General features: G+C 37.0%; 1 long non-coding RNA gene across 1 annotated transcript in view; it reads right to left on the reverse strand.

The window, feature by feature from the left end:
• Positions 1–19,352: 19,352 nt before the first annotated feature.
• LOC122139842 overlaps positions 19,353–24,096 on the reverse strand; it is a 42,396-nt gene continuing 37,652 nt past the window's right edge. Inside the window, exons 2-3 of the long non-coding RNA XR_006156606.1 lie at positions 22,867–23,043; positions 19,353–19,696 (exon numbers count right to left, since the gene is read on the reverse strand). This is a non-coding gene — a long non-coding RNA (uncharacterized LOC122139842). The remainder of the gene's footprint in view (positions 19,697–22,866; positions 23,044–24,096) is intronic.

Below are 24,096 nucleotides of genomic sequence, written 5' to 3' on the forward strand. Positions count from 1 at the left end.
AATTTTATACTTTTAATACATACTTGTGTGTGCGTGTATGTGTGTATAAGGCCAGTATTTATTTATTATTTTTTTTTTTTTTGAAGGTACATACTGTAACATTGAAAAAATAAAAATAAACAAATGCTGTTATGTTACTTTCAATTCATCTAGAAATCCTGAAAAAACGTATCACTGTTTCTACAAAATATTAAACAGCCAAGGTATTAACTCAAACTACATAAAACATTTTTGTTAACTGAAATACATTTCAGAAAAAAATAAACATTTCATGAAAATTTGAAATATTGCCTTAGCAACTAATTAACAATCAAATAACAAAATGACTACAAATTAAGATAAAATTTTAATGAAAACAATAAATAAATAAGAGCAAAATAACACTGCAAGCAGCACAAATGTTTTCAAGTTTGATTAGAACAAATGTTTCTTGAGCACCAAATCAGCATATTACAACACGTTATGAAGGGAAACTACATTTAAAACTCATTCATCAAAATCAGATAATCTGGATGTGCTCTTGACAGGAAAAATTGGGAAAATCTGATTTTGTTCTGACTTGAAAGATTCAGACTGCCATGTATAAATGTATTAAATTTTTTATGTAAACCCTGCAGTACATGATGAATAGCAATCATACTTGTGAACCATACATGTTAGATGTGCTCGACAGGTTGTAGGTGGTTCCAAATTCTTTTGAAATACAGTAACTTTAAATTTTCTTTACTGTAATGGGTTGCAATTAATGAGTGAAATCCTGTTCATTATATCATCATGCAACAAAAGCCTATAAGCACAGTCAGGTACAGTTTGACTATGAGACCTTTTGCAGTGCTATACGCCAAAAAAGAAATACGTGTGGCATAGAAATGCACAAGTCTATGGTGGGTTTCTCTTTTTTTCCCACATTTTCAAGTGTTGAGACAGAAAGAGGCTACACAAGCGTGGCATCAAAAAGAGGCCTGTGACGAGGGAAGCCGACGGAAGTCACAACGTGACACGATGGCGCTATCACACTGTATTCAAACGGAATCTGTGTTTGCAGTTGAAAAGAGCCAGACGCATCTCTCAGGCCCTCATATCAGCCAATACAAACAACAGAGGAAGTGCAGCTAGAGAATGTGTTGCAATGACGCCATTCTGCACAATCAGTTCAGTAGCACCAAAAACATCTTTATTCTTCCTTTCATTCGTCATCTCAAATAATAAAATGCTTTGTGTGTGCGTTTGAGGATGTGATGTCTGGGGAGCACTCAACTCAAAGTCTCGCACACATACTTTTGGGCTGATATCAGAGATATGGAGCGCCGCTCATTAAATGGCCAGCATTCTGCACGACAAGTCCATATGTGGTTCTTTATGAACTTGAGAGGAAGGATATGCTAATAGGGGGATTTTATGAGGAGCGAGTGAGAGAGAAAGCGATTGAGAGAGTGATTAAGAGAGAGGATGAGGGGAGAGTTTTAAGTACACAACTTCCCCAGCATTTGCAAATGAGCCTTGTGTTTTTTTTCCCTTCTCTCTCTCTCTCTCGCCACAACCATCAACAGTGCTCCGATCTCCGTTAGCAGTTTGTGATTACCAAGGGAGCGGAATGAAGATGAGGACGTTTAAAGGAATGCAAATGCTCTCTGCGACGGCCTCCTACCATTTCAGCCAATCTGCAAAATTCAACTGTACAATCACATCCGCATTCCTGTAGACACTCCATGCTGAAAACAAACACAGCTTAAAACCAAGGTTTAAGGTGGCCTCCTGACCTTGTTAAGCTGGTCTTCATGGTGGGGAAGTGCCGAAAACCAGCCAACAGACCAGACTGACCAGGCCAGGACAACAACTAAGCTTAAAGGGACATTACAACCAAAAATGAAAATTCTGTCATAATTTACTCACCCTCATGTTGTTCCAACACTGAGAAAACTTTGGTGTAGAAACCATTTTCACACATAAATCACTAGTAAATTTTAAAATTAACAATAATTAATTGGCAGGGAATTTTGAATTAGAAAAACCAAAACGCTATTTTCTTGTAAAACATACACCAATATTAATTTTATTCTTATTTACAACTTTTAATTTTATTTTCTTTCTTCTGCAAAACATTAAAGAACATATTTTGAAGAATGTTGGTAACCAAACGGTGTCCATTTCTATTGACTTTTATTGTATGGAAAAACAATGGAAGTCAATGGGAACGGAAACTGTTTGGTAACCAATATTCTTTAAAACATCTTTACATTTACATTTAGTAATTTAGCAGACGCTTTTATCCAAAGTGACTTACAAATGAGGACAATGGAAGCAATCAAAATCAACAAAAGAGCAATAAGACGCAAGTGCTCAGTTAGCTTATATTCAGATGGTTTATGATCATTTTTTGTTCAGCATGGCTTTAAAAGCTTATACCTTCTCAAGAAAACAAACAAACATGTAACATCTGTAGCATAAGATAACCTGTTATCCTTATTGGCCAGTCTTTGCTGTTTTAAATTGGTCTAGACGTTTAGATGTCAGCCATGTAGGCTCCCAGCCTGGCAAAAACTAGCAAAACCAGCAAACTAGACCAGACTAGGAGACCAGTGAAGACCTACAAACCAGTTTATGCTGTTTATTTACTCAGAATGATATTACCTTTTTTCCACCTATTTCTTTTTTAAACCATAAAACCATATCCATATTTCTGTAGAAACTCCATGCTGGAATAATCTGGTTTAAAGTGGTCTCCCAGTATGGTTAAGCTGGTCTTCAAGCTGGGGAGGTACCCAAAACCCACTAAAACCAACCAATAGTCCAGAATGACCAGGCCAGGAGAACAACAAAAATCAGCTTTCTTTGAGGATTAATTTTTTTTCTAGATGGTCAGACATTCAAATTCCTTTAGATCGTCAGCCAGCTAGGCTCTGCGCCTGACAAGTTTCCCAAAACCAACAAATTAGGCCAGACTTGGAGATCAGTTAAGACCAACAAACCAGTTTAGGCTGGTTCAGGCCATTTGTTTCTCCAGCAGGGTGGGATTACTGGCTAGATGGAAAATGATGTGAAAGCGAAACGTAACATTATAAAAAAATCAAGTAATTTAGAAATGTTTTTGCAGCTTAATGTTGTCGCCCTGTCAAGTTTTGTTTGCTTCTCTAATGCAGTTACATTGTGCCCTTGAGGGCCACCGTAGAAACAGCTACTCAATGACAGCATGTCTGAACGGTAGTTAGCAAAATATATTCTGCCTCAAACTTTTTCTTGCTTTTTCCAAAGAGTAGACAAAGGAATAAACTAATCTCTACCTTGCATGTTATTGGTAAGTCACCTTAGAGGGAACCAGATGGCTTAAGTTCTGCAATCCTTCTCTTTCTAGGAGGGTCAGGGTTTAAACTGAATGACAGACCAAAAAGAAACAAGCCCTAGGGGAGACCTCACTCTCTTAGACTGGTGATTACTTCCAGAGCTGTAAGTTATGTTAATGTATTCATCTCCAAAAGCATAGTGATTATTTAGAGTTCCTCAGCAACTGTTTTAGATTTCTTTAACTTGCCATTTTATGCAAAAGGCTTTTTTCTTTCCATTTCTTTCCTTTTTTTTAAACTCTATCCCCCCTTTTCTGAAGCAAGCAAACTGCAGTGGTTCTAGATAAGGGGTTCAGAGGGAAAGCCACAAAGAGAGTAAGAAATTTCAAATCTTTTTATATTTGGCCAGTTATGTTAATGTGACCTTGATGTAAGAATGAATGCAAATGAAAATGTATAGAAGAAAAGGGAACTAAAATACGATGGAAATCTTATGTTGCAGTTTCAGTAAGTTAGAGGAGATGTGAAATCACATGAAGCATGCATAAATTCCCTCTTACTTTCTTTACCCCATTCTCTCTCTTTAAATTACCGTGGTATCATCAAGATGAGATATTTGTTCTGAGAAGACTCTTTCTTCCCCCCACCTAAACCATCAAATTAGAATGGGCTCACATTTGTCTTTCCGAGTAGAACAATGACTGAATAAATCCGCTTTCTTAAATGTATGATTTCTTTCTTTAGTTGGACTCCTGTAGCTGTGAATTGATTGGAAAGTACAACTGAACGTCTAAGGTGTGTATTATTGGACACCACTGACCTAATTGTCTGGTTAAAAATAAGGCCAGTAAAATTCGGATGGATACAGATAAATTCAGCAAAAACTCCTGAACTTTGATGCATGATGTGTTTGGCAGGTCTAGACCCGTAGCAGAGGAAATCTCAATCTAACGCTGTGTGAGGTCAAGCTTTACACTAGTGTCCATTATAACAACATAATTAACCCTTAGTTGACCTTGGCTACTGTTGCTAGAGCTGACAAGCTTAAGAGAAAATCCCACTGCACTAAACTAGAGATTTCGGTGAATAAGTTAAATAAATTAATAGATATTTTTCATGTGTGGGCTGTAATGGGGTTTAACATTGTGAAGCATTCTGTCTGCCATTTCTTTAAATAAACATCTGAGTTAATAACAAAAATGCAAATTAAACAGAGAAAATCTGCAAATCAACAGAGGAAAAACACAGCCAAAGTGAACAAAACCTCCAACAATTGATAACCACAATGAATATCATACTGACACTTCAATGATGTTAAAGGTGCTTGCAGTAGTTGGGTGCTAATTGAAAATAAATATATTGTGTTTTTGTAAAGAGACATCTGACTGATGAGATGAAAACTGTACTCAAATTAGTTTTCTATTAAGCGTGTTTTAATCATACATGGTGTGGGTAACCATATGCACCTGTGAATGTGTGAATGTGTGTGTACACACACACAAACCAGTGAAAAGTTTGATTGCTTATGTTTATTATTTCTAAAAGAAGTCTCTTATGCTGACAAAGGCACTATATTTTTCCAAAATAGAGTAATATTGTGAAATATTATTACAATATTTGTAATATTTGAATATATTTTAAAATGTAATTTATTCCTGTGATGCAAAGCTGAAATTTCTTCAGTGGCACAATATTTCAGAAATCATTCTAATATGCTGATTTGCTGGTTAAGAAACATTTCTTATTAATATCAATTTCAAAAACAGGTGTGCTGCTTAATTCTTTGGGTCAGTAAAAAACAAAAAATCATACAGCCTGGCAGATCTCTGACCTCAACCTATGAAAGGCTGGAGATTCTGAGCACATGTGGCCAGAAAACACGGGTACGCAAGTTCCAGCACACACACGACGCACTGCTAGTTTGAGGCTTGGCTGCAACAGCAGCGACTTTTACAAGAAACAGCTAGGAAAATCAGCCTGGGAGCAGACAGAACGGGCTGGAGCACGTACGCAGTAATCCCAAACACGGTGTAATCGGAGGAGACTGCTGCTGCTCTTAAAGGCTTTGACAGCCCGGCGCCCAGAGACGTTCACCGGGGGGAGAGAAAGGAGGGGGCGAGAGTCACGGACGGACACACAGACAGCCGGAGAGATGAATAGAGTGAAGACGAGGAGATGAGGATGGAGAGAAAAGAAAAGTGGACTAGGAGGAGAGAAAACAGATTGATTGAGCAAACGATTGAATTGGAATAGCACTCGGTGCAAAGACAAACAGAGACAATGGACGGGGAGAACAGAAGGAAATTAAATAAGAAAAACTGAAAAGGGGAAAGAGAGGAGAAGAGGAAAATGTAGAGGGAGATTTAGACGGATTTACAGGGCTGCAGGGATTTGCCGAAATTTGGCGTACGATTACGGGAACTTCTCATGCATGGTTATGACAGCGAGCTGTAATATTAATTACAGTAAAAAAACATGTGATGGCACACTGACTCCTTATTCCCCTTTATACACATGGAACCAGTCCCCCGGTTCCAAATCCTTCATCTTTGTAGTGGTCAGGAGCACATAGGAAGGTTCCGGGAACCAGTTTCCACGTAATTGAACAGGAAGGAAGATAATGAAAGCAAACACGTCCTCACACACACAGTCATTATTATCATGTGTCCAGCTAAATAAATGATACTGCAGAGAGAGAGAGAGAGAGAGAGGCCAATTACAGCACACTAGAACTGTGAAGCTAGTCATGTGTTCATGATCAAATCAACTTGCTCTTTGTCACTTATGAAGCCGCTGATCTCATACCGCTGAAACGGATTTCTTTCAAAACAGCTTGTATAGTTTCCTCTGATATCATTCTGATGATGCAACTCTACTCTCTATTGGCCTACTTCAAAAGACTGATTGGAGACCCAATGAAACTAATTTAGGGTTGAGGATTGGCTTGCTATGTTGAAATTCAGTGGTTCTGGACCAAAATATAGCCTAATGCAAAATTATTAAACAATAATTTCCAACTGACCACACAGTTGTGCATAGTTAGACTATCAAAGCAAACTTAAGGGAAAATGCTTCCAATATCTTGCTCTTGACGACGATGCCAAATCAAACTCTTTTGATGCAAAAAAAAATACTCAAGGTCATAAAAATACAACTCTTTCTACATTAAAACATCCAATGTGATAAATATGGTTTGGGTCATCCACAATGTGTAAGTATTGGCTGCCGAGAGCACAAAATCATCAACAATCAAAAGACATTTAGAAACTTAAGTTGCCAGTTTTTCCCATTCAACCTGTCAGGTTAATGATTCATTTCAGTTTAAATGTATAGTGCTTTTCTCAATACACATTGTTCCAAAGCAGCTTCACAAAGAACTGTGCTTTACAAACCCCTTAGGGAGCAAGCCAACAGTGGCACAGAAAACTCTCTGCTGTTAAAGAAACCTTTGGAAGAACTGAGACTCAGCTGGGAAGGTCTCCTCCCCAATATTTAATTAAATAAATGAAGTACAAAAATGTAGTTTTTTATTTTTTAAGAAATTAGTATGTTTATTCAGCAAGGATGCATTAACTTGATTAAAAATTACAATAAGGACACTTAAAATATAATGCTACAAAATATTTATATTTCCAAGAAATTCTGTTCTTTTAAACTTCTTTTGAAGAAAGGCATGGTTTCCTCAAAAATATTAAGAAGCACAACTATTTTCAACATTAATAAGAAGAAGAACTCCTTTTTGAACAGTATAATTGACATAATAGAATGATTTCTGAAAGACATTGAAGCCTGGAGTAATGCCATCATAGGAATACATTAACATTTTAAAATATATTAAAATAGGATAAAGTTATTTTAAATTGTGATATCTTTAATGTAAAAGTTGGCAGTTCTTGGCCAGAATAAGCTTTAAAGTAGACCTGAACATATGAGTTTAAAAGTCTGGCCAAAAGAGATTAAAAGTTGGCATTTGTTTTTGTTTTGTTGTCACAACTGCTGACCAATCCTAAAAAGAGGCCTCAGTTCTATTGATATTCACTGAAAAGTTTTTTTTTTTTTTTTTTTTTAATGTACACATAGACCAAATCTAACAGTAATTTACAGTAGCTGTGATTTTATGAAATATCGTTAAGGGGTCATGACTAGAGGTGGAAAGTAACTAATTACAAATACTTTCATTACAGTACTTGCGTGAATTTTTTAATATTTTCTACTTTCTTGAGTATAATTAAATGGTGGTACTTTTACTTTTACTTGAGTAGAATAAAACTAAAGTATTCAACTTCGCTAAATTTATTTTTCACCAAAAGGACAAAGGCGGCGTCGATGGAGAAATAGAGTGAGCCGGTGTTTTATGGGCACTTTTCAAACTCCTGGGGTGGAGCCCTGCACTTCAGCCAATAACAGACAGGTATGACTCGGGTGCAAAACCAATCAAAACTTCAAGGTCAGCTGCGGGGGTGGGGTGTTCAAACCGCACTATGCTTTGACTGTCAATCACTGGCATTGTCGTTTTGAATCAGCATCATTAGAGTTTCAGTTTTTTTTAGTGAATGTGAGCTATGCTCTGATTTTAAATGCTAATTTTGTCAGCTCGGTTGATAGAAGGATGCAGTTATTGCATGGATAGAGCAAAAACAATGTAAGTGTCTAAAATACATGCACATAGTTCAGTTGAATGGTAAAAATCGCCCTCTTTAACAGTGCAGTTAAACTAAAATTTCCAAAAAGATTAAATAACCTCAACATTAACAACAACATTGAAATAAGAGCGCATGCATTTTACATGCATCTGGCTGATAGATCAACCATGATTTATCTGTTAATCAGATGCATTTAAAATCACTTTTTTCTGTGTGCGTGCTTTAGATTTGTGAGGACATGGGCGAAGAAACAAGATAGTCTATGTATGACCGGACGATTTATTCATGTCTTAAACGAAACGATATGGACATTATGGAGCGCTAAACACTCTCATGCAGTGCATGTTTCATTCATACTTAAAGCCGGAGGGCACTCTTGCGCAGAAAGTTCAAAACAGCCCAGTAGAAGTAATAACTTTTGACGTACAGGAAATCCCTAATCTGGACAAAGATATCCCACTTTTAATGTAGCTAAAAAAGGTAATTTCGAGGTAATAAATAAAGTATATGAATAATCCAGTGCTAACTGACATAACATTTAATATAGTATATAAACTATTCTACCTTATTATCTGTTTGTATAAACCAATTCTAAAATTGTCATTAGGAAAATACAGAAAACATATTATAGAATACAATTTATTGGTTGTCAACCAGCAGTGTATTTGATTTCTTATCCAATTAAAATACATAAGAAAAAATAAAGCCTGTCAATTAGACAAAAGTCAAAAGTTCTTTTTTATTATTATTATTATTTTTATTATTATTATTATTTTACCTTATTGGAATCAAAATCAGGAATTGACAAGAATCAGAATCCTAAAAATCCAAACGATGCCCCACCTTACCCATGACCCACATGAATTTTTACTGGCACATTTTTATTTACAGTTTTAAACCCTTTCTTTTCTTTTAAACCCTCACTGACCCTTCGTTTCTTTTGCCCTTCTTAAAAACAACCACATAATCTTATATGTGAATGTACTTTTCAAAATTAGTTATAAAACAGTTGCTCCTGGCAACAGAGATAGGTAGTATGTTTGGTTAACACAGTGTCAAACATGACAATTTATGAGACTAATATCATGTTTTTACTCAAAAATCACTATATAACATCAGTCGTGTTTGAAATAGTCAGGTTCTGTGGTTCCATGTTGCTTCTTATCACAGCAAGAAAGAAAATAATCTTTATAAAATTCTATAATGTGATACAAGCTATGTCAATTAGCATTGCATTGCACTTGTGTGTGTATTGTTTTCCACGTTTCATCAGTCAAAGCATCTCTATCTGCATGTTATTCAGCTGTAGTGATATCTGATGCATTTGTCCATATGGGATTTCCTGGGTCTCTGAAACAGACATTCCTGGGTCTCTGAAACAGATATTAAAGTACATGAGTGTTAGTGTTAGGGTTAACTCTGCATCATAATGCTCCCATCATCTCATTTTGGGTGAAAGTAGAAAAATAATACTAAAGTACTTTGTAACGCTGTAACTTGAGTAGTTTTTCAGCAAACTACTTTTTTACTTGTACTCGAGTCGTATTATTTTTCAGTACTTTTACTTGTACTCCTTGATTATTCCTTGAGTAGCAATACATTCACTTGAGTACAATTTCTTAGTACTCTTTCCACCATTAGTCATGACATTTTAATATGTTCCTTGAGGTTTACTTGTAATGTTAATAAAATTTTTGCGCAACCCCCCAAATAAATCTGTGGGAAAACGATTATTTTCAACCCTCATTCTGACCCTCTGTCTAAAAAAAACTGTTTTAAGGGGAAGGTGCTTTAAGGCTTGTCAGTAATCTGCCACTGTTATTATTGGCTTACATCACTGCATAGGAAACAGTATCAACGCCCCTTCACTATTTCATGTGAGTGCTTTGACAACATGATTAAAAAAAAGGTCACAAAGCATTATGAAGTCATTTACTTATGGTTTGTGATGCAGTTGCAGTCAGATCTAGTATGGCTTCATCTTTCAACAAATGTTTCTTTGTAAAATCTCTGACACTGTACCTCATTTACAAAACAAAATATTCAGAACAATCCTATGACACGAACCGGAATGCCATTAAAAATAAACTTTCCACTTGTTTCTTACGCTGGGATCCTTCTGATATCTATAGCTACAATGATGCGAACGAGCTGTTTATAAACTAAATGTGTCAAACCGAACGTTCTTTCACTCCATTTGTCCTACTGACTACTTAGACTTTGTCTGAGAAATCTGTATACTGTATCGGCAGTGATTGTAATTTCTATTTGCTTTTGACACGACACCAAACTCACATTCAGCATAATCAAGTGTCAAGCCTTTAAGCGAGTGGATGCCAGTGGGCGGGGCCTATGGTGAGAAGATGACTATTTGTCGATGTCTTTGTTATTAATGCAAATTAATAACAAAAAGAATGACATATTGTTAGATTTCATGGAGATATTTTTTTTTTTCTGGTATTCCTCCCCCCCCATTGAAAGCTGAAATCTGCTGTAATGGCCACCTGACTGAACACTTATTACACTTCTAAACTGAATTATATTAATTATATAATTGTATTAATTAATAAGAGAAAAGGGACCGCACAGCTATGAAGGACACTGCACAGTGACTGGAACAACAGTCAGTTATATAGTTTAGCATCATTATCCAAAATATCCAACCTCAGAATGCTAAGACGGACTAATCAGAATTAAGTATTCCAAAGAGCAATCTAACAAAGACTAATATTTGCATGATAGCTATATGTTCTATATGCTATATGAAACCCACCATGACAACAAAGCGACATGCGAACTAAGCCATTGTGGTCGATAGAAATGGTATTTTCCCATTCTTACAATGTTTCTCCATCCATCACCAAACTCCTGACCTCCCGATGGGAGCTCCCGCTTTAATTCTCTCACTGATGTTGGGATCCAAAAAAGCTTTAGTGAATAAATAAGATTAGGCTCATGGACATGCCACTAAATCTTATCGTTTTGGAGCAGAGAGGCAGAGAACGAGGGAGCAAGGGAGAGAAGAAAGGGTCAGTGTGGGCCGAAGCACCGTCCACTGTCTCCTTCATCTTAAACAATCCCTTTGCCCTCCCCAACTGGAAATTATACCAAAATAAATAAATAAATAAATCATCTCCTTCTGTCCTCCCTCTTGCTGCTCTTTCTCTCGCCCGTTCTTTCTCTGGCGCTGGGGAGATAGCAGAGACAGCTTGTCCTCCTCGCCACCCAGTGAGACTGAGGGATAAGCACTTCTTGGAGCTTGGCAACAAAATCGTCAACTTTGCTGTTTTAAATATGCTTGTCCTCCGAGTGAAGTGGATTTGGAGGGCTGAGGAGGAAAAGGGTGGGCTCTTTTTGTCTGCAGTGTAGGGTAGAATGGCACACTACACTGGGTTACGGAACTATAATGGGTATTCACTGCAGGGCAGATGATTATGGTGCATTACAATATATCATAAAAAAACAACAACACTCTGCCCACAATACTACAGACAATTTATTTCAGGTGACGCCGTTTAGCGAGGGAGAGCATAAAAATTACGTTAGCCACCCAGCTAAACAAGATTTGGAATAGATGAATAAACCAGTGAGGCAGAATAATCACACAAGGTTATTAACTGTGCATATTGCTATGGTTTCATGTCGGGGAATCATTGACAGTGTAACAGAGTTGAGAACGACAGTATTGTACCTCTAAATGCATGTCACTTTACTCGGCAGCCATATTGGTAATGTTTATGTGAGGCTATGTAGGGAAAAGGTATACAAGCAAAGCTGCTATCTACGTCAATGAAGTGAATAACACAAATCTACAAAATTCTAAAACTGAAGATTACATGTCAATAACAATTTAAATTTAAATCTGAAAAAAACAAAAACAAATTAAATCTGACAACAATTGGATATAACATTGTACTCTTTTAGCTAAAATTATAAAACAAACAGTTCCCAGCCAGTTTCAGCTAATGTTGATGTGAATTCTTACAAAACATATGCTAACTGAAGTACATTTCTCAGTAGGATGACAGTAGCCCTAGCATTTTTCAGAATAGCAGAATAGCTTTTATGGTAACAAACTTTTTTTTGTTTTTGTTTTTTTTCCGCAGAACTACAGTCAGTACTTTTCTCTTATATGTATCACCAATTTTAATAACCTTAAAAACACTTTAGTGAATTGATTTGTTTTGTTCATTTTAAATTACATAAAGTTGAAACTTCTAAACCTATTTTGATGAGTTAAAGTAATTTAAAAACATTTAAAGTTGCCATCACTTATTTACTTACATATATATATTACAATGTTGGAACCTGATGTGAATGTCCTTTTTGTAACAAAATATTTAGGTAAATGCAGCTATTTACTACTTTTGTTTTTGACTTTTTAATTTTATTCACTGTAATAAGTTAAAATTTATTAAATAAATACTGCTTACTTTCCATAATTAAATATCATCTTATAAAGTTAAATATATATATAAGTAAATAATACTCCTCATTTTAAATGATTAAATTTCATCTGATGTGTGCAATTTAATAATGTACATACTACACTGAAGCAAAAAAGTAATTAGCTAGACCACAAGCTACTATATAATATAATATAATATAATATTTTTTAATATAAAACACACTATATACACATTTAACAAAAAAACTAAAAAATACCTTAACCAGGTTGACATATTATTCTACTTGATGGGATGTCGACACTGTGTTACAAGCTGAGGACTTCAGGGTGACAATTACGCTATGCATTTGTCATTGTAAATACACATTTAATGAGCAAAGCTTGGTTGAGGTTGAAAATGTTGCAGAGCGTTGTGCTTAAGAGCGAATTCCAAACTAATTGCACTCTGGAGTGTAAAAGGATATGAGCATTTGTGTGCGAGAGTGCGCGTGTTGAAAGCCAATAACCAGATTTTAGGGTTCACATATGGGATGGATATGACACTGATGGGTGGGGAAGTCACCTAGTATTAGGAATTAGAACAGAGTTGAGACTGGCGGTTTCAATGCAAGCGAATACAGTAAGATCAGTGGAAAATCAGGCTTATGTTTGAAGGAAAAGAGATCTAAAGAAAATAAACAAAAAATTAGTTGATTAAATTGGGCAAAGAAAGAGGAAGTCCAATCACTTCAAAGAAATTGTGATGAGTGCCAGACACACACAGGAATGAGTTGAAGTTCAGTATCAACCAGCAGTTTTGGGGTCAATCCCTGATTGTGAGACCAAGTGATTAACGACCACCAAAATTCAAAGGTTTGAGATTTATTATCGTATTACCAGATGATATTATATAAACCATTATCGTCTAAATGGTTTTAATTAGGGGGGAAAATAGATCCAAATGTTTCCGCAACCAACAATATGACGGACATCATTAAAATATCAAAACATCTGAGATCTATATGGAGAATCTAGCCTAGTGCCTGAGAAACTTGCTGCATTATGTAAAGATGACATCAAAACAAAGATAGACGGATGATGAAAAGAACAAGAATAACAATCGGGATCTCTCCCATGATATAAACAGCCCAAACAAAAAAGGGTTGGAAATGCTGAGCTATTTTTTCCTGTTTCTCCCTGTGTGACAGACGCTAAACTTCACAAATCCCAGTGTATCTCACGATAAATCCGCATAATGTGGATTAAAAGCTGTTGAGATATATATAGTTATATCAGAGGAACAGATTGGACCAGGCCTTGCCACCAAACAAATCCCCTGCATCATGCCCAGAAAGACGGGGTAATTACTCCAAATTAAGGTCGAGACTAACTGCCACCCACCTACCATCCATACTCTCTTTCTCTCTGTTTTTCTATCTGTCTCCCTCACACAAACACATACATATATACTCTAACTTGTAATCCATGCTTGCTCTGGCCTCCATCAGCTCCTGTCCATTAGGATGTTTTCCTTTTTTCTTTTCCCCAGCATGCCCCCAAATCCCCTCCACTTTTCCTTCATCAGTGCATAAAGAGCCACAGCTGCTTGTCTCTGTACAATATTAACACACATTTGAACTCACTGAACAGCACAGTCACAAGTCTGATGGTGCAAAACTTCAAATTCTAAAGCGTTCCTTTGGTTTCTTAAGTGGAGCTCTGTAAGTAACATTGTATTTTCTGATTTTCATATGTCAAAGTTAACAGTTTATCTACTTTCTGAGCTAGCATAGCTATTTCCAAACCATGTAGATTTCAGTATCAAATCTAAAGCAAAGTGTAAGAAACACATAATTCAATAATTCACATATGTCAATGAATCACTCTTTCTAAACAAACTGGTCAGGTAAACTAACAGAAGAGCTGAATTGGTTTGCACGAAGCTTACACAACTACAAATGGAAGACTTTTTAAGCACACAAACTTCTGAAAACAGGTTTTTGACAAACGATACAATTATCGTCTTTACTAGAAAAATGTAAATTTGTGAAAATGGTAACAGTCTTTAGGCTCATGCACGAGTACATGATAACATTTTCGCAGATCTGTGTGAACAGGGATCGTTTTTTTTTTTTACTGTTGTTGTGTACTTTTCAAAAACACAAAGGAAAAACGTCTCTTTTTTAGTACATAGTTGACATGCAAATGTACCTTAAATTTTAACCATTCAGCAAGTGGCTTCTCACTTCATAAAACAGTAACAGAATACTTTAAAACAGCTGAATGAAGTGGATATTTAGCTATAACCAATTGAAACCAAATCTGCAAATAGCATCTTGTTTGCTAGTGATGAAATCTAAACTGTCCTAAAGTCTAAGCAAACAGCAATGTAATTTGTTTCAATTAATAATCAGATGCGTTTTGTTTTCTAGTAAACATGTAGAAGAACAAATTACCAACAGCTATTTGTAATATTATTTCATGGAATTAAAATAAAATGCATAAAAAGATTGTGTGCGTGTGCGTGTGTGTGTGTGTGTGTGTGTGTGTGTGTGTGTGTGTGTGTGTGTGTGTAAGTTAGTTAATGTTTGCCAACACTGAATAAATGCATGTTATAGAAATGCCAAGGGAAGTAGGCATTAAATACTGAGAGAGAACTAGAGCAGTCTTGGTTCAACTAGGCACCAGGTGCACCACAGCTGAACAACATAAAACGGCACAGAAATGAGAAAAATATGTTGCATTATACCACATGATATACCAGAAATTTGTAACATTATACTACATAAGAGGTAATCAATGTCAGTCTGTGAAGAGTTAGTGATATATAGTCATGCTGTAACCCCCAGCATCTACTTTCACAGGGGCAGGTGAAATGACGGCACGTCAGCTCATTCAGAGAGATGGATGGCTGCGGATCAGCTCAGCGACTGTCATTTATCTCAGACTGAATGTTAAACTTATATATTAGAAAACTACTTCACTGATTTATCTTACACTTATTGAGTGGACAGGCCCCTGAAGCATAGGTTATTAAATGCTGCTATCTAAGACTATTACAATAGAGCAAACTATCTGCTGTAGGTTTCTCAACCTCAGAACTTACAGTCCACAGCTACGTCAATATGCAAAACACTCAATGTGTCTCAATCAGCTTTGAGTGCAGTAGTAGTTTTATCAATGTCATTCAGTGCAATAAAAGACATTCGCTCCTTAAAAAAATCCTACAGTGCTGCATAACAACCAATTTGCACTGGCGCTCACTATATTTACTTGATGTATTTATTTATCAATTCATCCAAAGGTGCAAGATATTATTGTCCATATGCTCGGTGGATCAAGATTCTTGTCAGTCCCTGAAATTGTGTTCACTATATACTGGATCTGGATCTATACTAGGGAGCAAAATGAGACAGCAATTGTCAATAAAATACAATAAATATAAAGCAGTACACTTAAAAATGTATGATTTGCATTGCATTTTTATCTAAACAAAAACTTTTCTCATAAGCAACAACCACTTGCCACAAATGTTCAACAACTGAAAAATGCAAATTCATTTTAGTATTCAACATGTTAAGTGCCATAAGTAAGACATTTGGCGTCACTGCAATTTGCATTAATCTGCAATCTCTTTTTGCAAACCAGGTTTTTGACTGTAAGGCCACCTGTACCGTTTATACCGAAGTCAGTTTTTTAACTAGCAACAGTGCTTTGGAGCAACCAGCAGTTTAGTCACAGTCCCACAGACAAGTGACTGCTGAATTAACAGATTCTGTAAAGCTGTAAAGCTCAGCTGACATGTCTCGTAATGCATATCCCTGTCAACACAAAGCCTGTAAAACACGATGGTCTTGATTAAAAATGCTGCATCTATTGTTACTGTCTTGTTGCCAGTAAATGGTCTGTGATGCAAGAAAAACTGTCTGTTTTACTCACTCGCCCTCACACAAAATGCAAAAAATAAATAAATAAGAGCATCCCACAAACATCCTGAATAAAATTTCTCCAACCAAACATTTTTTTTTTCTGAAGGGCCCATATGTTCATCTACCACCCAAAACAGGTGTAGCAAAATAACAGATTAACACTCATTCCCAAGAGCCGCGGGCCGCTTGTTTTCACTTTACTTAAACGCCATAGCATCTGTGGAAAAGAGACCATCAGCGGTGTTTGAAAAATCCCAGCTAACACCGAATGCACAAGATCAAGAGACCAAACCACACCTGGGGAAACAGGCCTACTTGTCTATTCTACTTTATTTATTTGTTTATTGTTTAAACACAAGGCCTACATTTAGTTTTTCGAGCACACTCGTGCGGTCTCTAGGGGTCTTAATTGGAGGTGGCCAAAACCAGTGAAATCTAGCTCGTTCCCAAGGTTGGAACCATCTGCATGCAAACTCACCTCCGCAATGTAGAATTAAATATATTAAAAAACTCTGAAGCCACGTGTGATAAACACCTGCTCAGTCTGGGGAATATCTGTGTACCAATCTGTGATGATTTCTATCTTCATCTAAATAAACAGTAGGTTGAAAGGGGTGAATTTTTTTTTCCTTCCGTCTGTCTGAACATCAGCCCAGCACCGTCAAGGCCCGGCAGCTGGTGGGAGTCTGGTAACATAAGGGCTGGGCACTAGAAGAATAATGAACGTAACAGATTTGTGAGCTCCGAAAACCCATTAGGATAACACTATTAACGATATTGGAGAGGGAGTCTGTGACGCACGCGCCACTGTTTCCCTCAGCAAACCTGTATTTGACACCTTTTGAACCTTAAATGATGACTGAGAGGTGTACTTCGCTAAGAGGACACTTCTACAATGCTAGCCTTCCAGCTTATATTTTATGAATGAAATGGTGAGATGCTAATGCTTGTGGCTTGCGGACGGAATAGAGAACGACTGGCTTTCGGATTCTGGATGTAATGCACACAAGGCTATGTGAGACTAAAATAAACATGAGATCTGCTAAACTCAACACCTCAGCGCGTCCACTAAAACCTCCACTCACCTTCACCTCGTGTTCAAAAACACATCCTCCATCCTTTTGCATTCAGAATCCTAACGGTGCGAAAGAGCAGAAAATTGCGCTCTTGGAATTCGTTTTATAGCGACGGTTTCTTGTTATTTAAATTCCTCGGACTAATTTAATTCAGCACGCTCGAGCATTCGCACGGATGTAAATTACAGTGAGACTATAATGGACTCGTTATCAGGGTGGGAAGCTCAATATCATGGTTTACGTTTGGAAAACTCTCAAGACCACAGAAATGTCTTGTTGATGGAATTTTGGTCTGCATGGCCCCAGGCTGGTCGGAGCGCTGGCGTGTATCCCCAGCGACAATCCCTGTAGTTGAAAAACACAGCACTTTCAGTTAGAGGCATTGAAATTTTACAGCACTGCATATTAGACTTGTAAAACTAGACCTTTTATGAATTAGTTCTACTATTGATCTCCTTTTCAACTTCGAAATGAATTAATCTAGCAGCACTGCAGCATATTATAAAAGACAACACTGACCCTGAACATGACTGTAGATAAGCATTATTCATAAGTCTTGAGCGGTCGGGTCAGAACCTGGACTTAGACAACATCGGTTAGAGGCTCGATAACAAGTTTAGCATGCAACCACAAAACACTGAACCTGATATGATGCACTTTTGCTCCATATCTAACCTTTCCGCTAAGCGCGGGTTGCGAGTAAGCACAATACGCTTGATGTAGTGGTCAAATTGAATGAGGCTCTTTGTCTGCGCTTGAGAGGGCTGTGTTTATAAAAGCATCTTCTCGACGCCGAGACGTATAGATGAAATATGAGGACTCTTATTGAGTAGACGGCTAAAGACTCTGAGGTAATACAGCAGCGCTAGACTGATGAAAAATTCATGCTGATAAGTTGGACAGGTGAAAGCTTCGCTCTTCAGGTTTTCATTTTCTCTGTTTGATTTCCTTATTGGCTGCCTGACTTCTCACTCCATTTTATTCCGCTCCTGAAAGTGAAGGGCTCTTATTTGTCTGTATGCCCATAATGAATGTTTGTACATGCGTGTTTGTGTGGGCACTCCCGCCATGTATACGGTACAATTTGCCATTCCATGACTTTTTAAAAGCACAAATCCCATGTTGTTGTGAGGCCTCTTAAAACTTATATGACATCTGTATCCACCCAAACAGTGATTTTGGTCCACAAGTGTATCTAGAAAAAAAATAAATAATAATAATAATAATAATAATATTACATATTACCCATATTTTTTATTCACAACTCTTAACAAATTATTTTCTCCATTACAAAATATATAACATTCCATAAAATTGTAATCTCAATCCATTTTCGATCCATTCGCAAAACAGCCAATTTACCCTGTAACTCAGATGTTTGTGGTATTTTTTTATTAATTAGAGAATAGATAGAGAAATGCATTAATTAGTCCCAACAATACCAACATTCGGTTACAAACTAGCCCCTAGATTAATATAACAAGACTTTCACCCATTCTGGTGTTTTAAAACTATTATTATTTAAAATTATTAATAATACATTTTAATTTTAATCATTTAGTTAATTGTCATTGTTTAAATACTGCAATATATAAAATAATAAAATTGATTAATTAGTAAAGAATGTATTAATTAATTTAAAAAATGATTTATTAAATAAATAAACTAATAAAAATAGCACAAAATTGGGAACATTTTCAAATGCATTTAGCCATTACCAATATTTTGGTAAATGAACATTAAAATGTAGTTTTCTGAATCCTAGGCACCTTTTTTCACTAACCATTTAATACTAAGACAGTTACTTAAATTTAATTAATGATTTCTAGTCATATACTATTTGTAAAAGGTGTCACACATGCTTGAGTGGAGACGATAGTTCTCTCATTTCTTCATTAGTTGAGCATGTGTACTAGTTCTCATCTTCCCATCTACATAAGAGGCAAGAGGCAAATGCGAGAGGCAAGGATGTGTTTGTACGTGTGAACGTCTGTGCATGTGCGTCCACGTAAAGCAGGGGAATCAGATGCCTGCAGAATTCCGAAGAGCTGGGCTGTCAGTCAGACAAGTGTTGGAGAGCTTGTTGGGCTCTGATAAGTGCATTTATGGAAAAAGCCTGCCTGCCTTTATCTCCTCATTGCAGGTTAGATCACCAATAAAAAAAAGGCTAGGTGAGGAGAGAGGGAGAAGGGTGTCAGATAAGTGTGCTCTGTCGCTCTACCTGCCTGTGGTGAAGCGAACATCTGAACCTTTCAGTATAGAGATGAATTGGAAATGACCATAAGCCGCACTCATCAACAGCTGCCAGCCATGCGGGTCTCTCTCGACTCTGCGTCTGGCTTCAATCCGAGCGCCATATCATCCTCGGACTGCATTTTTCCTGTAAACAAAGGTCTTGCAGTTAGGTTAGGTTACCTCCTTACCCTGCAGGCCATCTCTCTTTGTCTCTCCGCTCCAATTTTCAAACCCTCATCCTTGTTTATTTCACTTTTTCTGACCCTTATGATCTCTCCTACTTTTTAAACACACTTTTGCCCTCCGATCCCAATGCTTTTTCCCCCTCCCGTATCTGCAGAGAGCTGGAGCTTAGGGATGATGGAGTATGTTTAGCTCGCCTTGGGCTCTGTTCCTTTCAAAGCAGCATGCAGAATGGCACTATCGGTTGCTAGCTAACGCCTCGCCGTGCAGGACAGGGTACCGTGAGGAATCACTGTTTGCCCAGCCAAAGCCGAGCCCCGATAGGTTTGCCCGATTCTCACTTTTAAAATATGAGATTGTGAAGAGGGAAAAAGGAAAAGCTGCCACGAGCTAAAAGCACGCTGGCACACATCCTCTCATAGCACCACATTTATTTGTGTTTCATGTTTTCCATCTGCAGAATTTAATTTATGGGCATGACAGCGAGTGTGTGCGCGGAAGACCGCCTTACCACCACACACACACAACAAACATGATATACACTCAACTACTGGCTTGTGTCCACAAGAAATGTGACAGAAATCAAAAACTTGCGCAAGAGTACACAAACGCGCATGCAAGCATCACAAATTTGCTGTTAATTTTACCTGGCACGCATCTCAAGTGATTAACCATCAGGTAATTTTCCAGTTCTTTCTCTCTCCCGATTTATTTCCTCGTCTCTCTCTTTTAGAGACCCTGTGTCTTACACTGGAATCCATTTAAAAATTCAATTTATTGATTTCTACACTCACTTTTTTTCCCTAGTGACTTGACCCCCACAGTTAAATATTCATAAGGCATTAAAAATAAAAGATGCACATTTTGTACGTCTGACTTATTGTAATATACGGCAGCAACAGCGGTAATTTGCTCCATCCGGCATAGTGAGGTGAACCTGGCAACATCAGAGACAAACAAAACCATCAGCGTCCCACATGCTCAGCATTGATTAGTACGCCACGAAAAAGACAATGCAATTTTCCCTTTTGGCAGCACAGGGGCCTCCATGACTACCTTCATAACATTATGTTGTTGATGATGTTCTTATAAATGGCTTTTTTCTCTCTCACTCAAAGCCAAACTGGGGAAATTGGCTTCCATTATGGCTTTTAAATAAAATAAGCGCAAAGCAATAAGAACTGAAACTCGGGAAAGCCATAAAACCGCTAATTAAGATGCGCCGTGGCTCAGCTAGCAAGAGAGATACAGTAGAACGGAGAGTATATTTTTTGAAAATCCCCACAGAGAGGGGAAAAAATCGTGGCGGTGGGGGAAGGGGGCTGGCGGAAAGAAAATAGAGAGACAAGCTTTATTCCCTGGGTGAGGCTTAGTCAATCTGTCCTGTCTGGATCCAATATAACGCATTAAAACTGAATTATACAGCACCACTCGGCGCATTCACTTTAGTGGTGGAGGAAACTGGGGACAAGCGGGTGCGAGTTACTCATTTTTTTTCTCTCCCCACCCGTGACTGTTCCCATCTTTTCTTTCCTCTCTCTCACTTGCTCTCATCATTATTTCTCAGAACGGTTTGCAAGGCCTGTGATATGTGAAAAGGATGCCATGTTGGCTCAGTGTGGGCCCTTGCATCTTCCGAGAAGGAGGAAGAGAAGATCCAAAGCTCCCTTGTGCAGCCATATGGACGAGAAGGATGTGTAGAGGGGTCCCTGACAGAAAGGAAGAGGCTCCCCCTGCGTCACAGAAATGTCTCAGGGCAGACTATACAAGAGGGGCTTTAGGAACCATAGGGGTCCCTCAACGGGAAGTAAGTGCTAAACATTTTAAGTACGACAAGGCACTCCACGGGGGACTAGGAATATAGGAATATGAGGATGAAGGCACTCAGGAGAAGCAGATATCAAATGCAGGTTAACATGTAGCATTCATACAATGTTTATTAAAAGTCTAGAAGCAACCCCAAAAAATACAATCTGCTATAATTTATGCAATCTTTCCAAAAAAGTTAATAATACATGATTCTTAAACACCAGATCAGCATACCAGAATGATGGTCCATGTAACACTGAAGAATGGAGAAATGACTGCTGAAAAATTAGCATTTAAAAAATATCATAGCAGGAAAATGTTATTTTAAAACTTTTTTTAATCAAATAAATGCTGATTGTTTTCCAAAAACATTTGTTAATAATCAATAACATTTCCAACATAAAAAAATAATAAAATAATTTCATTTGTTTAATGTATGATGAATATTTTGTCTTATTGTGCTGGCAGATTTTAAATATAATTTTTTTTTTTTTTTTTAAATATTACAAAAGTCAAAGGCCATGGAAAAAATCAGACAGTGCAATAAGACAAAAAGTACAAGTAAAAAAAAAGATGTACAGACATTGTTTTTTATTATTATTATTATTATTTATTTTACATTTGTAGCACTTTAAATGCAGCATGTAAACCTTTTGCCAAACAAGGATTACCCTATACATATACACTATGGGAATCCAGAATAAACCAGAAAGGTTTAAAACGAACTGAACTGAAATGTTTCTACTTCTCATTGCTCAAATATGTTGTTTCTTTAACCGCTGAGATTAACAAATGCATATATGTGGAGCAGTATTACTTGGGTTTTAGGAGTTTCATGGCACTTTGATCCAACAGGATAAGGAATAAATCCTGAACCCATGAAGAACCAGCAGTTCTTTATCAAATAGATTAGGAGATGAGCTTTACTATTTAGGCATTATGGGAGATTTGGTCACAAAGTGTCACAGTTCTAATGTGTTGCATCTCTATTCCATTTACTCTGTCAACTGACTGTGGAGAGGTGGGTAAATGGTAAATCCGCTCATGCTGAAATGGATGACAAAGTCATAATTCCATTCCTTTTTGCAGTAGCAATTGCTTCAAGTCCTGTGACTTGCATATAATGTCTAAAACTTATGTAGACACAATTGTTTTTCCTTTCATCCAACAGAGACAAAAGACAGTGACCAGAAATGATTGGGGAGAGAGAAGGAATGTGATCTGGACTCAATCCTGCATGACCATCACGTCAGGAGCACGTTTGCTAACTGCTGTGATACACATAAGCTTTTATGGTTAAGATCTAGTTTCATCAACCCCCACCTTTGGTTGTCTTTGTTCGTGTCTTCCTGCTTGCTTCTGAATTTCAGAGGTCTCATCTGATGGAAAATCAGGCTGTAGGTTTATTGACTGACACGAGACAGCTAGATCAGCAGCAGATAACTGAGGGTCAGATTGAGAAGTCAAACCCAAACAGTCAAACCCAATCCTCTTTAAGGCCTGGAGGAGGAGGATAATGTCTTATTAGGGATTTACTTTAAGATACACAAGTAATTACACTACTGACGGAAACAACAAACACAGATAATACAAGCACACAGAATGAAAAACAACAGCTGATATGTTTTCTCTCAGGTGGGCCACCATAGTGGTACTCTAACTGACAAAGATGTTCAATGACAAAGTGTTTTTTTTTTTTTTTTTTTTTTTTTTTACCAATGATAACAAGAACACAAGAAAAAGTAACACTGCAAGACATTAAATCACTAGAAAAAAAATATAAAAATAAAAATAAGGTAAATCCAAAGTATTTTGAAAGTTTAAGTCAAATAAATAAATTTTAATTTAATTAAAATTGAATATAGTAAATTAAGCAAATAAATTATGCACACATGCATACATTTGTAAACTTAATGGACAAAAAACTAATTGAATTAAATTGAAATTAATTAAATTTGAAGGGTTAAAAAGTAAAAAAAAAAGAAAAAGTAAAAGAAAAATGTAAAAAAAAAAAATAACACTAATGCCATGGTCCACCATTAGGTCTAAGAGTGTGTTCACACTTGTCATGTTTGGTTCGATTTAAACTAACTCTGGTGTCCGATTGCTCTGTTAGTGTGGTTCAATTGAGTAAGTGTGAACGCTGTCATCCGAACCCTGGTTAACACCAAATAAGCGGACCGAGACTTGAATGATGTATATATTGTGACGGAATTTACATAACACCCCAAACAAAAGGTGCGTTAGACTTAAAGCTTTTAGTCGAACACACCTAATGCCATCTGCTGAACTAAGCGTGCTCATTCCTGAGTGTCCATATTTTATTTTCACCACCTGGAAACTCACAAGGAGCTCATAAAACACGTTTGCCCTCTGATCATTTTGTTTTGGTTACACCATGTCGTCAAATCATGTCGCATATCATTGCATCTTGTCATTATTTCCTTTTTTTGGTTCATTTAGAAGTTATTGGTCCGTGTTGCATTCATATTTCATTCAAACCGCACCAGAGTTCATTTGGAAGTGAACCGAGACCCATCTTTTTAGCGGTCT

Source organism: Cyprinus carpio, chromosome B15, assembly GCF_018340385.1.
Source record: "Cyprinus carpio isolate SPL01 chromosome B15, ASM1834038v1, whole genome shotgun sequence".
NCBI lineage: Eukaryota > Metazoa > Chordata > Actinopteri > Cypriniformes > Cyprinidae > Cyprinus > Cyprinus carpio.